Raw genomic sequence first — 20,838 nt, 5'->3', positions numbered from 1 at the left:
GTTTTACTCACGATTTATCGGCCTTTATCAACTGCACCCGGTGACGAACGGTGTATCGTTGCCGGGTGTTTGGCGACGCCACGCTGGCCGCAACCGATTCCCCGATTCCGTAGAATCGCGAAACGGAACGGAACGGAACGGAACGGAACGGCCGACGTCGCGTAGCCTCGTAAATCAGCGCGGGTGGCTTATCGTCTCGCGGACGAACCTCTCGTGCGCTAGCCACCGGGAACCCGTTTCTTCCTCTACGCTCGGACTTCTTCCTCGGACGATCCTGTCGACGCTGCCACGCTCCCGTAAATCAACCTTCTCGTGAGAACGCCAGGCATCGAGAACCGTACGAGCAATTCCCTGGGTTACGCGAGAACGGGACGGTTTTTAAGCTCCTTACGGTTTTCAGATGCCTCTCGTCGCGTTTCGATCGATCGTTGTTCGATCGGTACGTTGTTTAAGAGGGAAAGTTTTAACGGTACGTCGGCGATGAGGAGAAGCAACGTTTCGAGTAGTGGAAAATATGTAGTTGCGCTCCGAGGTCTGCCAATCTCTATTCAACTCGCGCCGCGTTGCTGTCATAAATTAGAGAGTCGGGTCACGCGCGACGAACTGGTGTATGGAGCGCAGATATTTACAAGTATTTACAAACCGCGATATCTTTTGATATTGCTGCTAGCCAGGCCCGTTGGCACCACGATAATTTAATATTTCCTCGAATCGATCCGCCATCGACGCGATTTGTTTCGCGTTACCTGCGAGCGTGGAGGCGCGAGCGGGTAAATTAGTCGAGGCGTGGTTAGTTCATAAGTTTCCGTAAACCTAGAAATCGGTGGAGTATTCGGAAACTCGATCGAATCGTTAAATCCGACGAAAGGTACAACGATCACGAAGGTATCAATTTCAGGCGTTCGTTCGTTTGTTCACGCGGCAGGTTGCGTTCGAGAATCGTTGGTAATTTACGATCGCGCCTATCGTCCAAGTCCCGCTCGCGATTCCCGACTCCCACGTTCGTTCGCGATCGAACGTCAGATTGAACCGCGGATTTCTCAGCGTGTACATCCCCCCGCTATCTCGAATCTTATCTCGCGTATCGGCCGCGGCGGCGACTATGCGCGATGCTCGCTTCAACCGCGTTTTATTCCCACCGATCGTTCCTTCCGCGCGATACCAGACCGATCCCGTCCTCCTCTTCCCTCCTTTCCTTATTCCAGCCGCGGGATTAATTTAATGGTCGTTTGAAAATTCTCGATCGTCGCGGAAACGGTGCTCGAGAGTACTTGTTCAACTCGAAGACGCAGACGATCGAACGATCGAGTGGATAATTGTAACTGTGCGTAGTTAACGAGGTCTTCGTATCTCGAATTAAAGCAGAATTGTCTATACGGTAATGCGATCAATTAATATGTAATAGGGAACGACTTAAATATTAGCTCGCGTCTGTTTGTTTTTCAAAAATGTCTCCCACGGAATTGGTGTTTCTTTAGCGGCAGCTTTTGTCTCGCGAACGTATGAGCGGGTGAGAGCGGGCGAAAGGGGACGCAACGGCGGCGATTCCATTTCCCGTCGTCATAGTCGTCGGTTTACATCCTGTCGGTCGGTGGAGGGTGCGCGGTCGCGAGGAGGACGCAACGGAACGAACGCAACGAGGAGCCGTGTGTATCCGTAGCGTATACGCGTATCTACGGGTCAGTCGCGCGTGGTGGTAGACTCGGCGGGCGAGTGTATATAGATCGGAGCCAGCGATGCACGGTAGAGTGCTTTCGAGGCGAGTGCAGTAGAGAGACTCACGGTGCTGCACGGTCTGGTGATTAGCGCCGCCCCCTGGGGACGGCAACCGCCAATCGGTGGATAGCGTCGCGACGCCCGCCGTCGTCGCTTCACCGCGCGGACCCGTCCGTAGTCCCCCTGCAGGTCCGCACAATCGCGGATATAACGGATAGCGTCAGGCAAAGCCACGACAAAAATCAATCACCCGCTGCTTCCTCCTCTCTGCTCTCCCTCTCCCTCACCCGACACCCCTTCTCACCCCTTACAACCCCTTGCCCTCCACCCTATTTCCCTTTTCTCTCGATTCGCTCTCGCTTTCTCTCGAAAGTATCGCCCTATCCGGTCGTCTCTCTTCGCTTTTCTACCACCTTCCTCGATTCCTACGGGCGTTGTTCGTTCCCGATACGACCTACGAATCTTTCGAAAGAGAAGAAGAAGAACGAGAATACGAAGCTAGAATCGAAGAGGATCTCGCGACGAGTCGGTCGTGACCGATTTTAGGCCGCCTCATCTTCCCACGTTCTCACGTATCCTGTTCACGCGCGCGTATCGATCTTGTCCGCGTCGATCCGCCGCGTCCTCGTGGCCCTGGTGGGCCGAACGCGTGGTAGCGGGGCAAGGACAACCGAGATCTCGTCCGACCCGCTGGACTGACCGACGACCTACCTTGAATTTCATTCACACACGGGGAGGTCGCGTCTCGACGCTTACGCGGAATACGAAACGACGTTCCCATGGATCGGACGGCACGGAACGGCACGGCATCGCATGGGACGTGGCGGATCCTTCTAACCTGTTCCAACTAAAACTACCTACAAACTCGCGAGTACATGCCTGCGTTCGCCGTGATCCCAAGAACAAACGAAATGATCCTTTTTTATTTCTCCTCTCTTCTTCGTTCGTTGCTTCGAAATTCAGACAGCCGTAGAACGGATAGGGTACGCTTTCGCGGCGGCTTAACGAGCCGTCTTTCCTGTGTTACGATGATCGCGCGACTAATAGAAAATTAATGTCTTCACGGCTCTGGCCCGATACGCTTCGTGGGAGAAATAGATGCGGAGACGCCGTTATCGAGTGGCCCCGCGTTTTTCCAGCAACGCCAATTTCCTGCGAACGTAGAGAGGAAGATCGCGTTCGGTAGGCGTAGAGAAACCGTCAGACACGGAACGGGCATCGGTGCCGGGACGAAGAAGCCAGAGAGCGCGGAAAGTGCAGGCCGTGACTGAAAACATCCCATGGCGATAACGATCTCCCGGCGATTAATTGGTACGACAGCGGCACACATTGGCGGTGCGTTAACGGGTATACGGCTGGGGCGCGGAGCGCGGCGTGCGGTAACCGGGCTATCGTGCGCGATATCTCCTTATGACGCCGGTCGTCGACTTCCTATCCGCCTTCTCCTCGACTCTCCGCACTCTCGTTTCTTCTCTTTCGCTCCTGTTCCTGCCTCGAGTACGGACGGGACCGGCGCGACTCGACGAAGAAGATAACGGCGACGGGCGTCCTGGGAGCGCCGATAAAGAAGGGATCACGTCGCGCGTCGTGTCGCGCTAACTTGCCCCGGAACTCCGGTTCCGGGCAAGGTTCGCGGGGAAGCCAGCTGCCGGAAGTTGCCAAGGCAAGGCGCTACTTGCCACGAAAGCTCCGCCAGTCTGTACCGGAACGAACCGCAAGCTCGCCTGCAGGGATCTACTTGCCCTTAACGGGTTCGCATCCCCGATTTCTCACCCAGCTACTCTTCCAGACGAAAGCTCTATCTTACCCTCGCGATAACGTAGGAATCTGGGAAACTATCCTCCTCGCGATCCTTTATCCTGAGAATCCTTGCAAGCTAATCCTTCCTTTACTCTTCGAGCTCGAATCGCTTCTTCGATACGAGTTTTTATTTTTAGTCGTCCATCGTGTGTCGAATGTATTTGTATATTATTCGAAACGATAGCAAATATAAATTGACACGCGATAAGGTCTTCACGATTCGAGCGTCAACATGGCGAGGACAGAGTGCAATTTGTCTGAAGAATATCAGAAACTAATTGTAATTGTAATTGATTCCCACGTCGCAACCAGCATACGGTCCGACCGTTAATCACTCGTCGCAAACGTTACCAGTACACCCCTGCTTGTTCTACGCGCCTATCCGTTCGTTTGCGCGTCTTCGAAGCGACAAAGCGCAGCTGCAACCGGCTCTCCGCTTCGTTCAGGGATCTCTCCGATTGCCGTGGTCTCGAGGTCACCGGCGTTCCCCGTGTGCCCGTGGCACACGCCGAACATCGTTGGTCCACCTGCTCACCGTCGCAACCGTTTCACCTGCGTTCGCTCGATCGCGGAACCGCCAACCTTTCTTTCTCTCACCGGCCACCCAACAGCTGATTCCTTTCAACCGACTCCGTTTCGATTATTACACGATCTCTTTACACGCGTGACGTCAGTGCAAGTTTACGCTTTCAATCGCATCCTTATCGATTCTCGAGTTCGAACCGTGAGAGAATCCCGGTTGACACGTTTGTCCCTTTAAGGACTCTCGCCGCGTCGTTCCAGTACATTAGCTTGCGGGTAGCATCTCGATTTTACGGTCCTTCTTTATAGCCAGCCAATTTTACGATCGTTCGAGTACCAAACAGTCAATGAAATAAAGTATCTTCGAATGGTCCCGACGATATCTCACCGGCCACTGGCTATTATTTTATTTTCAACATAAAATTGCGCGCTTAATCTCATTAGCACTTTGCGCGAGTATTTTCAACCGTTTCATCCTCGGCCTGTTATTAAGTAGAACGGTGCAGTTAGCCGTCGAGGCAGGTAGCGCGATGATTAAGAGGCAGTTTCGAGGATCGTTGACGAAGTTTTACGTAGAAAAGAGTTTAGGAACACCTTGCGCGACAGGTGCCATCTCGTCGGCGAGCGTGTAGCGTGTGCAGGCTCTGTGTACGAAGAGAATCGCCTGTGTCCACTACGATATCGTTCGCTTTGGTGGCCGTGTCCGTGTCCGTGTCCGGCAGCACCGCACTGGTAGACGGTATCGCCGGTACTTAAAAATATGTTAGCGACCGGTACATAAGCACCGTGACCTCCGCGATACGATCTAAAAAGTGGCAGGGCCCGGAGGCCGAAGCCCGAAGCCGAAAGCCCGATGGCACCGCCTGCGTCAGATGCTTTCACAGCCCGACACCGGCAAGGGTGACACGAGCGTGGAACGACCGTGACTGTAACCGTCACGCGGACACAAGGGTAACGTTTGTCGCCAGAAAAATACCGAAACGAATGTCCGTCGATAAGAACGCCCGATAATATCCCTCGAGTAGCAAATTTTCCAACAGCTTGTTTTTCCGCGTAGAAGACGAAGGACGGATCCCGATTTACGCCATCCAGCGCATCCACCGACGTATCCACCGTCGGTCTAATAATTCATTTTATGGAAATGACGTTGGAAAACGTGGGAGGTTCGGTAGCGGGGATAGCGCCGCCTGGGACAGCATATTTTCCCCGAAATTTAGCGTGGCCGATTTCGAGCCAATAAATCAAACTGACCGGTCGGGGATGAGTCGAGCCGCGCATCTCCATATCGAGATTCTTTAGCATATAGAGTGCGGCTTGCGTAACCCCTCGGACTTTGCGACCGGTACACGAGCTCGAGAGGAAAAGAAAACGCGAGCACCGCGGCGCCCTTTCTTACGTCCTACGTCGTCTTTCAGCCACCCCGAGGCACCCTTCTCTTTTTGGTTGTCGGTGGATGGTCCGTTGGACCGAGGAGGCAGCTCGTTGTTTTACGAGCTGGCCCACGGTTAGGGGTTGCTACTCGGGGCGGCCGGTTGACTGAATAAAAATTACGGAATATGTTGCATATAAAGTAAGTGAAAAACAGACCGAGATGATGAATTACCACGGCAGCCAGGCGGGGGTGGCGAAGATAACGGCCGACGCCATCGATCACTTAAGCCCTGGCCAGCAATGACGCGACTCCTTTTATCCTCCTTTAGACCTTCCTTCTCTTCCTTTCTCCGTTGCTTTATTCTTTCTACGATTTGTCGATTTCCTGACACCGCCACGATCGCTGTCCTCGCGGGAAGATACCTGGGGAAAAGTGTAAAGCTTTAAGTAAATCCAAGCTGGAAGGGTAAGAAAGGTCCGAAGAGGGAACGGTGAAGTCGTGCGAAAAGGGTGAATGGGAAAAGATGGAGAAGGAGGCGTGAGAGCGGAGCAAACAGGGAGATAGTAAGCGGAGAGACGCTTTCGAGGCTCGAGAGCCGCGCGAAATCTGCATTTCAACCTTCCATCGTCGCGCTGCTGGCGTCTCCCGCGCGGCTTCCTGCAACCCGAGAGCTTTCGAACGGCTCGCAAACACTCCGAGTCGCGAGAAAAGCTTAGCAGTTTGTGTGCGTACGCGTAGACGAGACCGACGCGACGCCGTAGATCGTCCACCGACAACCGGGCCGAAACCCTCGACGCTCGCCGACTGTCACCCTATTTTTCCTTCGCGCCTCTTTACATTTGCCACGCGACGCTCGTAACGCAATACATTTCCAAAAACCACCATCATCGGCGGATATCGATCGGCGAACAAAGAAACGTCGGGCGTCGCGATGAAAAATCGTTTTCCATCCTTGGTTCGGCCGGAAGGAGGGCGCAAGAAGAAGAGACGAAGGCGACGGGTAATTAATCCGCGGTTTTTCCTCGTCTAATTAGTTGGATTTATTCCGTTGGTTCCCCTTATCCAGCGGTGCTCCTCTTCTTTCTGCGGTCGTCAGTCTCTAGCCGGTGGGCCGACCGGTCGCCCGCTCTTTCCGCTCGCTGCCGCTCAACTTGGACGGGGCTGATGTATGGAAATATATGCGGGGAGACGGAGGCTCGCATTTTTCCAGCCACGCTGCCTTCATTTCCACCCCAAACCACCCCGTAGCTACATCGGCCTCTCCTTCTGCCAACATCGCCAACACCAACCACCCTCCTCTCGGCGAAGCTCGCCGTTTCTTTCGGCTGGTGGCAGCCGTGCCACCCCTTAATCACGCGTCTACTCGTTAAATTCGTGTCAGACCGGGTGTTTCTCGCGACCGCTCTTGGAATCCTCGCGAGAACCAAGCGGCTACTTAAAGAAACTAGGTAAGGTCGAATCGCTTCAAGATGAAGTATACTTTTTTCTGAGAATTAATTCCAAGGAGACAGCGAGTGTTTAAAAAAAAAATAAAGATTTTTCCTTTTCGTTTTCGGTTTCGCCCTTTCGCTTCTCCGCGAACGTTCTTTTTTCCATTCGAATAATCTACCTCTGTCGTCGAGGTCCGCCGCGTGCTTATAAGGTCACAGACTCGCGACAGATTCCCCGACCAGCCCCCATTGTTTTCTGCGTTCCCGATTCGTGTTCCGTTCGAACCGCCTGCCATCGAACCTATCCCTGTTATTTCTTTCTTTTCCCTTCTTCTTCACCGGTGTATTTTTAGGGATTCGCAGTCATATTCCTTTCGTACGATTTTCCGCGACATCGAACGATCGTTTCACGCGACGCGTATAAATTCTTCCCTCGTTTTCAAATATTTATGCTCGCTGGGTTCGCGGTATAAACCAGCGAATTTTTGCCCACCCGTTTTGTAATAATTAGCGGAGCTGATGCAACGGCGATCGCTGCTTTACATCGTTACGTGACCGAATTAATTTTTCATCCCGATCCCGTCGAGTTTTAATTAAACGCCGCGCCGGCTTTCGGATAAACGGGGCAGCCGCGCGAGACGCGATGACGCGGCGTTTCGTTCGAATAATGAGTGCTCGAGTACGTTTCCAGCCGCGATTTCGATCAGCAACGAACGAAACGAGTCGGGGACGTGTGACAAAATATTAAACACGGCTCGCGTGCACGGAAATTTCGTTCGAAAAATGATCTTCCTTATTAATTTAATCGTACGCAAACTGAAAGGACGATATTAAACGCAAACTTACAAACGTCCTGTCATTTTTTCTCGTTAATCGCGCGGTTCGACCAACGAACGAACGTGCAAAACGCATGAAACGAATTGAAAATCGTAAACATCTTACTAGCGAAGGTATCGGTGTAACAGATAAAACGAGATAACCCGAAGCGGTATGAATAATGCAACGCGTCGCTATGCGCGATAATTGCCGCGCTTCATTAAAACCAGATCACTCATTGTCAAGGCAGGAGAACGCACGACCTACGTAGCTGTAAACTCGCCAGGAACAACGATCGATATCGAACCTCGATCGTCCTTTGGAATGCGATCCTTCCAATTCGTTTAAGTGTACGTACTAAGGAAATGTTGAATGCCAGCTGTCGTTACGCATAAATAAAATCATAAAAAAATACACGTTTGCTGTTTCATGCCTTACTTAACTTACTTAACAATTTCTATCGTGCCAGAGCGAACAAGCTACTGTGAAAGCGCACCCGAGATCGTCCATAGTAACGCGAAGAAGAAGTCCGTGGCGGCGTAAAGGTGAAAAGAATGGAATAAAAATGTAGGGAAAGGAAAAGAGGAAGACGAAGAGGAAGAGGGTTGTGTACGACGTCAAGGTGCGGGGAATGAGATGCGGTGTAGGTATGCCGCGGCAATGGCCAGCCACGTAGCTAGCGAACTAGCAGGTACGTAATGGGTAGCAGCGAGTAGGTGGCAAGGCTGCGTGACGAGGCGATTGCGAACCGTGACTAAAATATTTAAAAATATGTATCTTTCTGGCCGGACTACCGTCCAGTTCCAGTTCCAGTCCCGGACTTTAGCCGGAGACCCAGCGCATGCCGCTTCCTCACCCTCACCCCCTTCCCTTGCCACGCTGTATTTATTTCGCGTTTCCTTCCTGCCATGCCGCGGGCCTGCCCTCGCCGACACTCCACCACTGCTCGACGTTTCTCCTTTTATAAACTCTACAACGTTCACCTATTCCCTGCTGCCCCGATTTTCCCAACGTAACCGTCGATATTCTAATTTCTAACTCGTTCCCTCCTGGAGGTTTCGCGATTTCATTCGAACCGCTTTACGGTGAATGCATTTCGAGAAATTCGAATCGCAGCTATTTGTCGCTATTTGATTGTATCGGAGAAACATCGGGAAGAGAATGAAAAGGCTCGGAAGAATCGTTATATCTCGATGAAAGAAACGCGTGGCGTGTCTTTCGTTTGCTAGATACGTTAGATCGTGCCGCGGCAGGTGAGTGGGAACAACTGCAGCTCCGACTGCAACTGCACTCGCCAGGTACAAGTCGAATGGCCATGCGGTTCACAATACAGGATGACCCGAACGATCGTGGAGCCTCGCAGCCGGGTGCGAAATACCGGCAAACGGTCGTGGCTCGGTCTGCGTGATGCATATTCATGATTCGTTCTTTTTTTTTTTTTTTCCTGATCGGCCATCGCGGGAAAGAGGAAGCGAGTTTCTGTTGAGCGCAACGAATCGTCGCGCGTTAAGGACAACCCGCAGGGCACCGCGACGCGACAGGGCGCATACTAATTACCCGTCGATTTTAAAGTCTTCCGACTCGGCACGACCCTGCTGCCCCTCGTTTCCTTTAGGAGACTTCGATAACGCGTCGCTACCGTCACCTTATCGTTATCTCGATGAAATGTAACCTTCTTCGATTGTTTTCGAGCGTCGAATCGATTCCTAGAGTGGGTGCTAGGTACCGCGGGACACCCTGTAGATGCACAATACATCGGTACACGGTGTTATTATCGTGGCGGTGCAATTAAAGAAGGAAGGCTCGGAATTAACGGGTGGCGGACGTAGGTAAGTATAGACTCTCGGCCGTGGTACGATGCTACCATCCAGTAGAATCAGGAGGGATGCCGGCTCCGTAGAGTTTACGTTGCCAGAGGGAGGGAAAGCCGAGAAACGAGGGACGAAGAAGAGCCTACGAGCCTCCTGAATATGCATAGGCCAAACGGAACGGGACGAGGACGAGATAAGGGCCGACTTATTTTTCCTGTCTTTAATTTCCTTTCATCCTTATTTTATTTTCGCGCTAACCGCTACCGGAGATGGTCCACCTTGTTCCTTCTTTCCCATTTGACACCCTTTCTTAGAATCTTCTCCGTTTTCTTTTCCTCTTTCGGTGGCTTGCACGATTTGCGACTAGTCTCGAAGACTTCTCACTTCCAGAGGGAAATTTTTCACGAACGACCATAATTCCCGAAACGATACGAATTGAATTAATGTCCGGAGCTGGGGAAACTGCGACTCCACGTTCCGCTTACAATTAAGCTCCATAAAACTGTAAGCCGCGCCCCTGCGTTTCGTCCTTTCGCTCGCCAATGAATATTTTTATTTAATGCCCCATTAGTGGTTCGCCCGCCCCCAAAGTTTATTCGACCGTACCCTGTCAACCCTCCAGCTTCCTCGGATTATTTTGTCATCCGCTCACGATGCATGCGATTCGAGGAAACGCTTTCGAATCGAACACCAAGACTCGACGTCTTACGTAAAGTCGGACGCACGAAGTTCGCGGTGCCTTGACCCGATCGGACGAGAGGATCACGCTCGACGACGGGAAATTTAACATGCGAGCCGCGTACGTTTTAGTGGAATAAGGTCAGAAGCGGGCGACGCTCCTGTTCCGAAGAGGTCGCGTATGGGTATCGGCGTTGCCGAACACCGCCGCCAACGGTCCCTGATGCCTCTCGGAATGGAACGAAGAAACGGAACGGCTTTGCATTGTCCGCCGGCGTGACACGCGTCTTATCGCATTCTTATGACGCGCGTGACGCCTACTTCGAGTAGCAACCAGCTCCGACGAGGCTACGCTACGGGTCCATTATGGACGTGGAAAACGATGGGCCGTTGATCAAAGATACCCGCGCCTCCAGGATCGACGGCTTCATTAGCGGCGAGTCGCGCGCCTTAAGGGATCCTCTGCGAGCGGAAAACTTTTCAAACGCTCCTCGAACCTCGCGAGTTTCAATTCGAATTCGAAAAGACCTGAATCGATGAAATTAACGAAACTAGGAAAAAATGATGATTGCTTCTCGGACGGTACCGTTGCTAATAGCTTTCTGTCAAAGTGTTACGATCGGTTGAAGCGACGGTCAGCAGTGGAAGCGCGATCCCGTTAGGCGCCAGCCTCGTTACCGAGCTGAATCGACTAGGGTCAAAGTGCCAGGACAACTAGACTTTGGTGCTCGAGCGTATTTTTCTCGGCCACCAACAGCTATCTCCCTGATGTTCCAACGAGAGTCGTGTCGGATGGAACTCGGAATTTACTCCAAGTGCTAAAGTTCTGATTTCACCAACCATCCTCAACGACTATCATAAGAATACTCTGTTAGAATGTACTGTAAGTAAAGGGTTAAGCTATCGACTGTTTAATGAGAATAAAATTTGAAAAAAAAAATTGCACACGTGGAGAACGTGGATACCGTTAAGCGCCAGGTTCGCCCAGGTAAACGGTAAACGCGCGTACGAAGTAAGCGAGGATAGATGGCAAAGTCGGATGAACGGTGATCGTATATCGATGTTTATCGGCTCGATTAGCGAACGAGGATAGTGGCTGTCGCAGCGGTTGGACAGATATCGAAGGAAAGATGGGCGCGGCGCGCGGCATTCCTGCTCGAAGAGCTCCGATGGCATTGTTCCATCGCGTCGCACCTCGATCACGCCTCTGTCACGTGGCCCACAATTCACGGGACGTGACTTCGAGGTCCTCTTCGGGTGTCTACCAAACGACCGTCACACTTACACCGTAACTACATCCTCGGACAGCTATTATTTCTTTTCCATTCGTTGTAGTCTCGAGGTTGCGAAACAACCTGTCGATTATTTTCGAAGAAATTTCACTCTTCTATTCGAGACTTTACGAACGAAATAAAAATTGTCACGATTTTTCTATCGAATAATTCGTCCATCTGTGCATATATATCTGAGCATGGTTCGGAACGAACGGACGCTGTAGTTGGAGGTCGGTTCGTTGGTTGGTTCGCTGGCTCACCTGCCGCTCATTAGAAGCCTTATCGCTAATTAATCCCTACAGGAACGGCGTCACGGCTCTCGTGTCGTTCGTTGCCTCGCTTTTCCCTGCTGCCGCTCGCCTCGCCATCGTTTCTCCCTATTATGGTTATACTTCCTGAACTCGTCACCCTACTACCATCCTCAGCATGGCGAACCACCTCCTTTCTGTGCGTGCAGGAATCGCGCGCGGCACAAAGTCGCGTGTGTTTCTCCTACCGAAACGAGGGGATAAGGCCGGCAACGACCACCGACCCTTCGAAGAAACCAACTAGTCATCCTCCATCTTGCGATAAATCTTTTCGCGTTCATCTATGGTAACGGCTCCCCGATTCCAGCGGATTTAATGAACTACGGGAGCTAGTAGAAACCGGCGAGCTTTAATGGAAACGCCCGGTCAGAGGACGCAGGAAGGAACCGGTCAATTAGAAGGAATCGCGATACCAGCCTTACGAACTTAACGCGATTACCAGTTTTTCCTCGCTGTAATTAGAGTAGAATCCTTAACGAGTTAACGCGACGGAACTTACGTACGTACTTTCATCCCGGGGAGAAGATTTAAAGTCGATCCAAGAAAGGATCGATATAAAAGAAAGTGTCGAAGAATCTCTGTTACGTATTCCGCTCGTTATTACTCTACTCGATATCGAAAATTGGACGATTCAATTAGGAATGGTGCTCGAGAGATTGCGCAAACGGTTCGCGGAGTAAACAACGAAATTGTTCCCCGGTTTCGGATGGGATTACATAAAGATGCCTTTCCGTGGGACACGAAGTAGCCAACGGTTAACGCAACAGCCTCCGGATCGTTCGAGCACACGTCCGATCGGCGGACGGTTGTCCAACGTCGAAGGACGATAACACGCAGTCGGCGACATTTACAATAATGTATTCAGTCAATGTGTCAAGAGAAGCGATCGTTGTTTCAGCTATCCGCAACGTTGTTAAGCCACTTAAGCCCTCGGCTACGCGACAGCTGGCATAGGTCAGTATCATTATCTCGCGAGGAACGAGAGTGAAACGACGAATCGATAGACGGACGTACGGGACATTAATAAACATGAAGAGGCGACCGCGCGACGGCCCCTTTCCATCCTACCCAACTTCCTAGCGCGCTCTTTCCTATCTTCTCCCCGATTATCCGCGTCCTTTCCTCGAATTCTCACCCGATTATTTTACAAAGAGGAAAAGAAAAATTACCGAAAATTAGCGAAGTCGATTGATCAAACTTTCCATCGATCTGTGTACGTAGAGAAATAAAAAAGAGAAAGAAACCCTAAGCGATTTAGGTAATTTTCTCGCGTAAATCTCACGAATCTCCGACAGGGGAAATACTTAAAAAGTCGGGATCGAGGCGAAACTCGCAATTTCCGCGCGAGCCTTGGATGGGGTCGAGCAAAAGCGTTTTTAAATCGACCGACACGCGATACAACGAACAGCTGTTTTAACGTGTGCAAGCGAGTCGATCGTAAGGCTTAATCGAGCTGGGTACGCGTTACCTCGTAACGAGCCGAAGAAACAGAGAAAAAGGAAGAAAGAAAGAAAAGAGGGAAGGAGCGAGAATATCGAGATGGAGGAGGACAAAGGCGGATAGAACACCCACCTACCGGTATGGGCGTGCGAGGAGCCGGCAACTTGTTAATTATTAATCAGCATGTTTAATTCATATTGCGCGCGCCAGCTGTTTGTTTCCTTGATGCGAGCTAAGGTCTTGTACTTACTCCACCGCTTAAACGTTACCACAGGTATAAGCATCACGCTCCTGATGCTTAGGAATTCTCTCTTTCTCTTTGTCCCTCTCTAACCACATTTATTCTGCTCCTTTTATTTTCCTCTCTTTCCGTTTCTTTCCACCTAGCCTCTCCCACGCCCGCCTGTTTACTATGTATCCGCCACGTAATGCGTTCTCCTCGCATGTAACATATGCACCTCGCGCATCGCGCGATCGCAAGGTCGTCTCGTCTCGTCTCGTCTCGTCTCGCGAGCCTACGCGTTCAACCTATCTGGTTAACGCTTCGCCACCTGAACCGAAAATCGGACAACGTTCTTGCTAAACGCACTGAATAATACAACTAACAGCCTTAGTTCTCCCGATGATTCGAGAAAAAGAATCAGCGTGACCAGCGTCGGAGTCCACAAAATAACCACCCCCGCTCCGGTTATAGCCCGAAGCGTGTTCGCGTCGTTTACGCGCTCGGGGGGGTGGTCGAGGCTCTGTTCACTTGCACGACCTCTACTTTTCCCTTCCTTTCGCGGCAACCGAGGGTGTTTATGGGTTTATTATGCGAGTCGCTCGAGAAGACCACTCGCCTCCATACGTTCGCAGAAGGAGACCGCGAAAAAGACGGAGTCGTGTATGATACAGGGTGCCACACGCAAAGCTTTCTGGATCAAACGCGCGAAACTGGAATCCCTCCGCGAGTACCGGCCATAGACAGGGCGCACGGGGGACCATAAAAAAATACCCGTCGAGTGAAAATAAATCTAACCTCGGGTCGGGCGACCGTCGGGTCTCCCTTAACGCGGAGTAATAGAAACGAATGGCCGACAGCGAGGGAGGAAAGGAGCGAAAATGGATGCGCAACCGGGGGTATCTTCTTACGTAACTGCGGTTATTTTGTAACCTATCTGATGCTTTCCTTCCTTTTTTTTTTAACTCTTTCCATTCTAAAAATTCTTTTCCTCGAGAGAATAATCCTCGAAGTATATCGGTAGGTAATCGTCGAGCTCGTCGAAACGAAACAACGACGTAAGATACACTCGGGTTCCAGCATCTTCCCCCGGTTAACCAGGGGGGAAAAAAGGGAAAATGTTATTGAAGGATCGGTAGCGAACGTAGACGCGGCAGCCGAGAAGAAAGATGAACGCGAGGGGGAGAAAAACGTAGGACGAGAGGAGGAAGAGGATAGATTGAAACGGCTCTGAAAAGACAAGGGAAGAGAGAAGCACAAGCGGGTTTACCGCACTGCTACCACCCTTAGCACGGTCTGAGTTCATTGCGCGAGTCATCAGTATCCATAAGCGATGAGTTACCCCTCGTACCCTCTCTCCTTTCTCGTCCGTGGAGAGAAGCGATGGAAGGATGGAAGAACGGACAGGCGAGATGCGGTAAGGGACGTAGACGAACGGAAGGAAGAAAGAGGAGCGAGTAGGTGAGGGTAAGATAGAGAGACAGAGGAAAAGGGGTTGGTGTACGGGGGCACCTGGTTCGGTTGTTCGAACCACTCCACCTCCAGTATTCCCTGTGGCTGGTCCAGGATGCTGCAGCGAACGACGGTGGCTGGTTGACGGTGGTAACGCGGGGGGAGGACGAAGGCCGAGGACGAACGGCGCTGTCGGGTGGGTGGGTGGTTGATTTTCTTAGGTCAACGTATAATGAAGCGACCGCGGAAGAGACGGGAGAGAGAGAGAGTAGAGTACGGACAGCCAACGTCCTAGACCAATCCCCGGGCTTCGTGGCGAACACCCCGTCGCGGGGGCGAGGCAACCGTCGAGGCGGTTCTACTTCCAGAAGGAGCCTTCCAGAAGAAACCTTCCGGATCCAGCTGCTTTCGATACGCTCTCTCCTATCCTCCAGCCCCCCCAGTGAACCACCGACTCGAGGCGTTTCCGCCTCGCGTATCCTCGCTACACGCTCGCGGGCAAAGCTAATAACCAACGGTCCGTCTCTCTATACACGCTTCGACGAACGAATTAAACGAGCTTCGCCTCCCGATACACCGTTTCGAACGGGGCCGAGCATTAATTCGAACTTTTCGACCGCTAACGCGATTCCAGCTTTCCTCCCGGGTTAGAGAGTCTGAATCTACTAGTTTGCAATTGAAGACACAGGGGGAGAGGGAGCTATGGCAAAGGGAGGGTGGAAGGTCAAAGGTCCGTGTTCTTGGAGGCAAACGGGGCGAGATGGAAAAATTGCCTCGATGTAAAAACATGAGAATCGCTTCTCCGACGTCCACACTCGATAAAACGAGCCCCGAAGACCCCACGAGAGATACGCGATCCAGCGAACCGCACGGAAGGAGAACACTCGAACGAACACATTTACGAAGAAGAAGCGGACGCTACGGTAGAAACGGTCTCCGATCGGTTCCCGGTCTTCTTCGTTCTGGAGAAAAGCAAGAGAAAGAGAGGGAGAAAGCGCATCGAGTCGAGTGGTCAGCTATCGAAACCTCCTACCACGGACCGTTTCCACCCCCGGGGGACTGGATCCGTCGACCAATAATAAAAAATATATACGATCTGTTGGCTAACACGGACTCAACGGACCGGCACACCGACGAGCCTCGACTCGGCCGAATTATACTTCGAGGCTGCTTCTAAGTGATCGCATTTCCACATAGACGAGCTGGCCCGATACGATATGAAAGACTGGCCGGTATCGTTATTGCCGCGTGGCGAGGACCACGGGGGTTGGAAAGAAGAAGAAAAAAAAAAAAAAAGAGCAGACCATCGCGCGCCACGGGGAGTCTCTGCGACCGAAACCGTGGCTATTATCGAGCTGGATACTTTTCCGATTCTTTATGACCGCTACCCTCCCGGGAAGCTCGCGAAAAAAAGAGGATACTTCACGATGAACGACCGATCGCTGGACCGAACTTGCGATATTCCACCACCTCCTCCTCTTTTGTATTTTTCCTTCGATTCGATTCAATTCAATCGTTAACGTCGACCTTCACCTTCGTCCTTCCAAAATATTTTTCCCATTTTCATAAAGATGGAAAACCGTACGGAACGATGAGAATCATTTACGTTCGGATAGTTCACGGGAAGAGATAGAATAGCGGGAATAATTACGAGAAATCTATCACCGTGACTCCCCTCGCACGCGGTGGGAAACGAAACGGGGCACGAGTTAACGAAAGAAAGATGATCCATTCGTCATAATATAAAAATGGCCGTGACAGCGTTATCTGTGGCCATTTCCTGCAGCCGTAGCCCCGGTTCCCCGGTCTCACTTGTCACTATACCGGAGGTAATGATCATTACCGAGGGTTTCAACCCCCCTCGGCGCGAGGATACGTATAGGTATAACGGGGAGACAGAGCGAAGACAGAAGAGAATAGAGTGGAAAAGGGAAAAAGAAGGGTGAGAGGATGAGGTCGAGAAGAGGGTGGAAAGTAAAAGACGGTGATATAGACTAGCTTCTCTGCTGTTAAGTCGGGTGTAGTGGTGGCATCAGCCCATGGGTGGGACAAGATGGCCGCTGGTAGGACTTGCCAGGGCCCGGTCGGGTTTATGTGTCGTAATAAATGGTAATTTAAAACAGCGAGAACTAACAATTTCTTTCTTTATTTCTTCCCTCCCCGATCCTCTGGCTCTCCTTCGAGAACGGGACGACCACCCACACACGAGCCCTCGAACACCGAGGTAAGAGACACCCTGGCTAAACACACGTACAAGAGACACGCTCTCTCGGAGGAGGGTAGTTTTCTTTGGAAGGTGGTAAAAGGAAGAAACCGGCGATCCTACGACAAGGGTGGAGGGTGGCGCGAAAAGGGGATGGACGAGAGGAGCAAAGGCTCTGAGAACCGTGAGCCAACCAGTCAGCCAACCAACCCACGTAATATAAAGAGATATGTGCCGCGGAATAGCATTACCATTAGGAGATATAGTTTAGCGGAGCCACCAGATGAAATGAGATACTGCGGTTGAATCATGCATGAACCGAAGGTGCGATTCGCCACCTTCTTGTACGGTTGCCCTTCTTCTTTGTCCGTACACCTACGCTTTCGTTCGGTCATCTAGCTAGGCAAACCTTGTACCATCTTTTTCTTCTTCTCGTTTGCTCCTTTTTCTTTTTATCGTTTTCCTGCTTTGTTTTCCAACACACCTCGACGCCATCCCCCGGTCGTCATATTTCGTCCGCGTACCGCCTTTCATCTCGCGACTCCTCTCGTGATTGCAATCTCTTTTTCGTCGGCCCTCCTCGCCTCTTTTTCCTCGCAGGCTCGATGAGAAAAGTGAATATGCCACGATATTCAAATGGCAGCCGTGCGACACTTTATTAAACGCGCTATTTGCATCGCCGACACCCCTTCGTCGCCTACCATCCTCCCCACCTCGATAGAATGTTCCTTTTTTTTTTTTACGGAGGGGACCAGCCGTGAAACTATTCCCTAAACCGCTGATTAAAAAAATCGGCTCGGAAGTTATCCACCCCTCGTTTCCCTGTGCTTCTAGGAATTTCTGTTTAATCTTCTATCACTGGCGCTATGTTAGACCATTAACGAAACTGGATTAGCAACTGGTGATTATAAATTAGAAAATCTTGCTCGGTATTGAAAAGAAAGTCTGTTACGAAGTCGACGCACAGATATTACACGGAAGCGTTCTAGTTGGAACAGCGGTTCCAGGGGGCAAGCGTGCACACATTATGCTAATTTGTCTTTTAATCTCGCGTCGTGCCACCAACGCTGCACCCTCTTTCAGCGGAGCGAGGCCAAGTCGCTGCCTCCACAGATTACAATCTCTGGAGATTGCGTGCTATTTACTCGTCGAGAACACGCTGGTAATTTACCTCTTTCCTTTTTTTTTTTTACAACCACCAACGTCAGATAATATTTTATAGAACGCGTCGAGGTGTGTATTTTCGAACCTGTTCATCGATCCTACGAAACGCTTTTTAACACGTGGCCCGGTGAGCGAGTGGGTGTTCCGATGATCGAAAGTACTTCCTGCTGGCTCGTGTCTATTTTTTTCTTTTAGAAACAAACCACGCGTGTTTTCGTAGACGATGCTTCGTGGAGAGAAGAGGCGTTTGCCGTGTCACGCGTGGCAGGCAAAAAAAAAGGGTGAAAAGCGTTGTCGAAGAAAAGAATGCCGAATCAGGACCGGAACGAAGTAGGCGGGAAAAGCAGGTGGTGGTGGTCGCGATGTAGAATGGTGGGAGCACTTATGCATTTATGCATTCATATTTCTGTGCTCTCTGCTCTCCAGACGAACCGTAAGAACTAGTCCTTGCCGTCTTCGACGGTGAGCTCCGTCGACGACGACGATGAGGACAACCGACGACGATGGTACCAGCCGTAGCGTGCAACGAAGAAAGAGGAGAACGTCCTAGGGAGGGAAAAGAGGCGGTGGGCGTAAAGTTGCTCCGGAATAATAACACAGACAGCTCGTGCCTGCTCGAGGAAAAAATCTGAATACATGAAACGTAATGACGAGACGACGAGCGAACGTGTACCCCTCTCTGCGACGACTATGCTGCAGTCGTTTCGAGGGCGTTGGTACCGTTTCGAAATACAATTTCAGGCCTTTCTCGATCGACCTCTGATCAGTGACGCTGAACATATTCCAAAAATGTGGTTCTTTTTTCAAAATCTTCATACGGAATTTCGAGATCTTCCTTTCCTCTTCGCTAGAGGGATCAAGGTCGATGCGTCTTCGAGGTGCATCAGGGAAACGATTAAGGGAAGGGTACAGGTGTAAACGATACGGTGTAGGTAGGATGTAAATGCAGGAAGATGGATAAACGAAAGGAAGGAAGGAAGGAAGGAAGGAAGGAAGGAAGGAAGGAAGGAAGGAAGAAGGAAGGAAGGGCGCCGTCGTAGCCCGGGTACCCATGGCTCCGCCTATCGGCGCGCCGCCTCGCGGTGGTGAATACATTTAGCCTGGTTAGTTTACAAATGAATACAGCGATTGAAGCAACTTATAATATCAATGTACCTCAGACCGTCTCGCTCGCACGCGGTGCGCCACCCTTTGCGGGCATCTCGCTTTCACCCACTCTCTCGCGGGGTTCCATACAGAATGGCCATATTAACTTGATAATTAGCTCGGTTATACGACTTGCAGATGAGGAAAGACTCGGGACGGACGTCGGCTACCCCTACCAGCAGTGGTGCCAGTGTTCCTTGCTCTGCTCCCTATGCTATGCTCGACTCGGCCCGGCTCCTCGTCGCTCGTCGGATGGATATAGAACCCTTAGTTCGTATTCCTCTCCCTGTCTGCCAGGAACCCCGGGTGTGCTCTGTCTGCCGGCCTAGCTGCGCGTTACGCGCCTTACGCGCCTATCTTGTCCATCATTCATCGACAGTTTTCGCTTCTTCCGCAACATCGTCCCGCGAGTCGCTGAGTGCTATCCGTCAGTGTAACTGTCTCTGAACCAAGTGTCTCTGAACGGTATCTTAGCTATGGTGGTTGCGTGTTGGTGCTTTCCAAAGTTCGCGTCCGACAGATGAAAACCACGTGTCTGTCGGTCCACGTGCTTGCTAGCTGACGTCCTCGCGGCATCCTCCGGAGTGGATCAACTCCGAGAAACCGGAAGATAGAACTGGATGATAGGAGGTAGGTCGGATAGTCGAAGAGGAGGATCGAGCGAGGTTCGCTCTGTTGGTGGTTTAGCGATCGGAGGAATATAGCGTTCGAATCGAAGAAAAGCAGGATGATTCGTGAGTTGTGGTAGTCGTCACGGTAGACGAAGCGGAGAAGCGGACTAGGTGGCGCCTTGAAGAGTCAAAATGGCCGCGGAAGAGGGACGAGAGAAAGAGAGATATACAGAGGGAGAATGACAAGGGGGAGAGAGAGAGTGTGGTAGTGGCGAAAAGATCGTGCTTGTCTTCTGGGTAGGTCGGCTCGAGCTGAGCCGAGTCGAGCCGAGTCGAGTCGTGGCCCCGTGTCCTCAAAGAGATCGCGCGAAGGCCTTCTCGTCTTAGCGCGGAGCGCGGATCAAGAATACAAAGTACTCTTCGTTCAGGCGCATTCCGGGAGATGACTGGCATTGAAAGCTGCCTTTGGGGCCGCGCCTGCCTGCCTGCCTGCCTGCCTCTCCGTCTACGACCGGAATACAGAGGATGGCGGCCATATTAGGCCTCACCTCCTTCCACCGTCTCCTCCTTTCTTCTCTTGCACTGTCCTCTTGGCGTATCGGTGAGCGGTGCTCTGTTCGTAAATACTCTTCGCGTGTCAGCCGTGCAAACGCTCGCGATTCCTCTTTGACGCGAACGCAGGAACCAACGCGGCAGAAGGGCGATGGAAAGAACTCGCGTGAACCGCATCGTCCCGCAGGCGTTTAATACCAGAAGACGAAATCGCTTTTCAACCGCTGACGATCACTTCGCTTCGATCCTCGCGATAGAATCTTCCGTTCGATTAATTGCTACCTGCCCTCGTCCTTTCTGCCCGTTTAGCCCGGTGGGCGTTC

At 51.5% G+C, this 20,838-nt stretch overlaps 2 long non-coding RNA genes across 2 annotated transcripts in view; one reads left to right on the top strand and one right to left on the bottom strand.

The window, feature by feature from the left end:
* Positions 1 to 5,408: 5,408 nt before the first annotated feature.
* LOC114874500 overlaps positions 5,409 to 20,838 on the bottom strand; it is a 73,496-nt gene continuing 58,066 nt past the window's right edge. Inside the window, exon 4 of the long non-coding RNA XR_003789111.2 lies at positions 5,409 to 5,832. This is a non-coding gene — a long non-coding RNA (uncharacterized LOC114874500). The remainder of the gene's footprint in view (positions 5,833 to 20,838) is intronic.
* Positions 19,578 to 20,838, top strand: part of LOC114874499 — a 45,171-nt gene continuing 43,910 nt past the window's right edge. Inside the window, exon 1 of the long non-coding RNA XR_006829496.1 lies at positions 19,578 to 19,982. This is a non-coding gene — a long non-coding RNA (uncharacterized LOC114874499). The remainder of the gene's footprint in view (positions 19,983 to 20,838) is intronic.

The sequence above is a fragment of the Osmia bicornis genome, chromosome 6 (genome assembly GCF_907164935.1).
Source record: "Osmia bicornis bicornis chromosome 6, iOsmBic2.1, whole genome shotgun sequence".
Lineage (NCBI taxonomy): Eukaryota > Metazoa > Arthropoda > Insecta > Hymenoptera > Megachilidae > Osmia > Osmia bicornis.
This window is presented reverse-complemented; position numbering and strand designations above follow the sequence as displayed.